Genomic DNA, 5,622 nt, shown 5'->3' with positions numbered 1-5,622 from the left:
TATATAAAAAAAATTTTTTTTAGAGAGTCAGTTGTTAAACATTTGTCAGTATGCTCTCCAAGGTCAACCCTCTATTACCTCCATGCCACCTTTTACCTTGTGCATTGTAGTCACTTAATAAATGTTCACTAAATTTAATTAAGATGAAATGTGGGTGGAATGTTGGATTTCTAATACCCCCTCCAATTATGAAATTTTATGATTACTTCCATGCTTAATAGTGAATGAGGTCCTGCCATGTTTAGCAAAACAAAGAAAGATTTAGAAGAAATCAATAGCTATCTTAAAGTTTTGGAAGGACTCACTCGTCTAGAAGGAAATAGACTTGTTTTATTTGTCACCAGTGGGCAGATCTAGAAGCAATAATTACACGTCAGAGAAAAAGATTTCACCTTCATATAAGGAAAACTTAGCAGCAATTAAAGCTATCTAAAAGTGGAATGAACTGCCTTGGGAGGGAGTTGGTTTCCCCTTAATGGAAGTCTTCAAGGAAAGATTGGATGTCTGCTTGTTTGGAATGAAGGGATTACTGTTCAGGTAAAAGTTAGACTATATAACCTATGGTATGCTGTCACAGTTACATGGGAACTGAAGTGCCCTCTACAAAGTAGGTGTAATTGTTTCCATTGTAAATATCCACTCATGAGAGTAGATGGGAAAATGGCTTTATAGCTCATTTTCCATGATGCCATGCTACCCTTGCAACTGACAAATTGCACAATAGCCAGTACTTAAGTTTGGAAGCTAAACATTTAGCCCATTTTTAGTAGCATTTTGTCTTCCCTGTCCAGTCTATAAGCCTCCACTACTGGGACTAGTCCCAGAAAAATGATCTTCAACTATAAATAAATTCATCCAAAACAGCACCTTTGCCAGTTGGGCATGTACTCAAACCAAGGTCTAACAATTTGGAAAGGTTTCAGTTATGTCTAGAGGCAAGTAGTGTGTCTTTTACCCAATGACTAAACTAAGTACAAATAAAGAGATCCATCTCCAGAATGAGGCAAGTTTTTGTTTTGTTTTTTTAAGCCATGGCAAATTTTAAAGCAGATATAAATTTATAAAGGCTTTTAGTGCAATATAGTTCTCTTCTACTTTGGTTGTAACAGAGAGATGAAAGAGGGCCAAAACCCACACTACCTTAACATTTGGGGGAAAGGATTTGTGGGATTTCTTTTTTTTAAAACCCTTAACTTCTGTGTATTGGCTCCTAGGTGGAAGAGTGGTAAGGGTGGGCAATGGGGGTCAAGTGACTTGCCCAGGGTCCCACAGCTGGGAAGTGTCTGAGGTCAGATTTGAACCTAGGACTTCCAATCTCTAGGCCTAACTCTCAATCCACTGAGCTACCTAGCTGCCCCCTTTGTGGGATTTCTGATCCTGTAACTTCATGATTTTAGTGTGTGGAAACTCTCTCCACTAATTCAAATCAGTATCCAGTCTTAAACGATTGCCTGGAACACTAAAAGACTGAATCACTTGCCCAAGGACCACACAACTGTATAAGTCTGAAGCAAAACTTAACCCTAGATCTCCCTGACTTTAAGGTGAACTTACAATCATTATGCTAGTGGTGTCCAAATTCTTGATCTTGCATCTGTACCAGAAAAAAAAAGAAGTTTGTGTATATTCCCCACATGTGTGTTTACTCATTTAAAAATTACATATTTGTAAAACTATCATATATGCTACAAAACATAAAATATAAATTTTTTAAGGTTGAGGTAAACAGTAAATAATATTTGGTTCTATAATCAATAAGGTCTTGTTAGCCATTATTGAGTAGGGGAATGACATGGTCAGACCTTTACTTTAGGAACATCACTTATTAGCTATATGGCAGAAGGATGGGAGATGGGAGAGACTTGAGGCATGGTGTTAAAGAAAAGATCAATTAGGAGACCACTACAATAGCCAAAGGCCTGAAGTTGCATAGTAACTGTGTAAGTAGAGAAAAGAAGGCAGAAATGGAAAATAGGAACAGGATTTGACAATTATTCTGTATATGGGGAAGAGAAAATGAGGAGCTGAATACGGCAGCCAGATTATGAAAACTTGGCTGAATGAAAGGATGATGAAGCCCTTGATTATAATCAAGAAATTTGAAAGAAAAGTCAGATGGAAGAGAGTGATGTCCATAAGGCAAGTAGCAATTGATCCATTCCTGTTCTTCCTTTGTCACTCATTCTCCCACTCAAAATGAAAAAGGAGAAAGACTTATTATAACCTTAAGTGTAGAACCCACCCTCTTAGGATACCCAATCTAGTCATGAGATGATCTGTTGAATAAGTGGAACAGAATTTTGTCAATAGCACCAGCTATAATTAATGCTGTGAGTACCTGGAATCCTTGAGAGATCCTCACACCTGGCTCTGAAGGGGAGAAGGATGGGAGGATAGCAGATGAACAGGAAGGAGTTGGGGGTTGTTGGTAGATGAGAATAGGTAAGATTTTGTTGAAGACAAGCCATATCATTGACTTTGGCAGCAAGAGTGGGAAGTGATCCATTTATCAACCCTCACATTAATTGCTCACATACCCCACCCTTGAAACTAATCTATGGCCAGGGGTAATGGTTAAGACCACAGTGCCCAGATACCCATGTTCCCCCTTTGGTGACCAAATGCACTGTCACACAGCTTTTCCATTTTAACTTAACTATTTCTGATGCTAACAAGAATAGTTTATAATTTTATAGAGTTATGTGGTTGTAAATTGCTTTTGCATATGCCTTCTCATCTGGCTTGACCTTATTTGACACCTTTATGGCACAAGTATTATTTTCTAAGTATTTAAAGCAAAGATTCACTTCAAGAAGAAAGAGTTTCAGGTACAAACCATGTAAAACCAAGACATGTGACAAGTAACTGCTTCTTTTGTTAACATCTTAGCTGTGTCATTGGTCAGTGGCCAGTCAGATCCACCTCATATGACGGGGCACTAGATTTGATGACATTAGACATAGAAACATTGACTACTATTATTCTGACTGTACTTCTCAATTTTATTTTTATATGCACACCTCAAAAGTACTGAAATAATTCATTTTATATGCACACAGAAGTCAAGAACCTCAAGCATGGCAGCTTACTTAGTCAGGACAGTTTCTATTTGAAATAGTGAGACAACTTTATTCTGCCCACATCCTATGATATTAAGTAAATAATATCGTCCCCTTGTCACTAATTGGTTTTACTTCTCCTCACTTACTTTCTTCCCTATGTCATATCAGTGGGAGAATTTTCCTTTGAAAGGAAGAAAATGCAGTAGAAATTTCATAGAATCTCACAGATAAAAGAGATGTTAGAGACCATCTGGGCCAACTTGTCACTAAATAGGAATGCTTTCACAACATCTCAAATGAGTGACTAGTCTCCATTTGTAAACCTGCAGTACAGAAAAATCTATTATATCAAGAGGCATCTAATTCCACTTAATGAATTCAAATTGTTAGGATTTTTTCCTACTCACATTGAGCTAAAATTTGCTCTTTTGTAACTTATCTCCACTGCCTACCTTTTATGCACTACACCTGCTGCTATCCTCTGAGACAAAGCACAACAAATTTATCTTTCTTTCTCATGATGTTCTTTCAAATATTAAACAGTTTTTGTGCTATTTTGCTTGTCACATCCAATTGTTCATTCTTATTAAATTTTCAGTCCACTAAGAGCTTCCAAGATCTTTTTTGTGCACTAGCTATCTCATCATGTGTGAAATTATTGTTATATTCATTATCTGGGAAGTGATGGATGCCACCTGACTGACAGGGATGGCAGTTGGAGAGACTTGAAATGTTCCCAGGTGCCATGAGCCAGGGACAAACTTTGATTGGCCCCATGGTATAAATACCCCTGACAGCCACTTTGAGGGAAGTCTCTCTGGAGGTCTCTGGACAGGAATCTCTGGACTGGGAAATCTCTGAGTAGGTGGTGAAGGGTGGCAAGAATAACTCTGAAGCTATTTCCTGATAGACTGTGAGAGCTAGTGCATCACCAACACTGGTAGTGAGAAAGATGAGAGAATAAGATCATCAATACAGCTGCCTCAATAGCTTCCCTATTCTCTGGCTTGGCTGTGGCCAGGTCTGGCCAGAGGTAGGGGAGTGAGAGAATCTCCAGCTTTCACTTGATCAATAGCCTCCAGTCCTGATTGTCAACTAGTTTATAGATAATAGATCAATAGGGTCTCCAATCCCCAATCCTTGTCCTTATTATCCTTTTTCTGGTTATAGATAAAGAGAGTTCAACAAGTACCTTCCTGAGTGGTCTTTATATCACGGCCCTTCGAAAGGGAGTCAAACATAGTCAGATCCTAAACGTCATGCAAGGCAAATCAATAGCCCAATACTAATCTATCCAAACCCAGGTTGGACCTGGAAAGGTTATCCATCTATCTAACCTATCGAGGGTCTTCTTGGGCAACTGTTAGAGAAAAAGGGATAAATTACAGCAACAGTCAAGGGTGATTGGAGTGGCTGTTCCTCCATCATCTGCACCTGAGGAGAATACAGATAGATACATCAACATCATTGTACAGCTGTACATCTCCCTTTGGATCCCTTTTGTTTATAACATTATCTATTACAGGTTTTAGGTTCCAATCCTAGCCCTTTCTTATTACTTGTGTGATTTCCTCCTCTAGGCCTTACTTTCATCATGTATAAAATAATGGAGTTGGTTTAAGTGACTCTTAAGTTCCTTTCCAGCTCTAAGATTATGAATATGGTTTTAAATCTATCCTTATTTCATTCTATTTCATCAGACTAAAACCATCATTTAATTTGATTGGGATATTTATGAGCTTGATTCTTGTGATCTTGGAGGCAGCAAGGCACAGTGAGTAGAGAGCTGGGCCTGGAATCAGAAAGTTCAATATTATCTCTGTCACTTCCCAGTTGTGTGACCCTGGTAAAATCACTGAATTTCTGTATGCCTCCATTTCTACAGCTGTATCATGAATATAAAAATAGTTCCTACCTATGAGAGGCAGTCACTGGGAAAATTAAGAGGATTGTTGTGAAAATCAAATGAGATAATATTTGTAAAGTGCTTAACACAGTGCCTGGCACATAGTAGGCAATATATAAATGCTTATTGTATCCCCTCCTTGACTCTATTATTCTATTACTTATTTACAAATTTTATACTTATACAATAGAAAATTTATTCACAGGGACAGCTAAGTGGCTCAGTGGATTAAGATCCAGCCCTAGAGACAGTAGGTTCTGGGTTCAAATGTGACCTCAGGCACTTCCTAGCTGTGTGACTTTGGGCAAGTCACTAAACCCCAATTACCTAGCCCTTACTGCTCTTCTGCCCTAAAACCAATATTTAGTATGAATTCTAAGACAGAAGGTAAGGGTTTAAAAAAAAGAAAGAAAACTTATACACAAATATAAAATTTAAAAGGTTGAGATAAAGATTAAATGATGTTTGATCTTCTAACCAGTAAGGACCTGCTAGAGTTTATTGAGTAAGGAAATTAGCCAGTTAAACCTTCATTTTAGGGAAATCACCTGGTAGGGAGGGAGGAAGGGAGAGAAAAAGGGAGGGAGGGAGGAAGGAAAGGAGGGAGGGAGGGAGGGAGGAAAGGAGGGAGGAAGGAAGGAAGGAAGGAAGGAA

The sequence above is a fragment of the Gracilinanus agilis genome, chromosome 3 (assembly GCF_016433145.1).
Source record: "Gracilinanus agilis isolate LMUSP501 chromosome 3, AgileGrace, whole genome shotgun sequence".
Taxonomy (NCBI): domain Eukaryota; kingdom Metazoa; phylum Chordata; class Mammalia; order Didelphimorphia; family Didelphidae; genus Gracilinanus; species Gracilinanus agilis.
Note: the sequence above shows the minus strand (reverse complement) of the source record.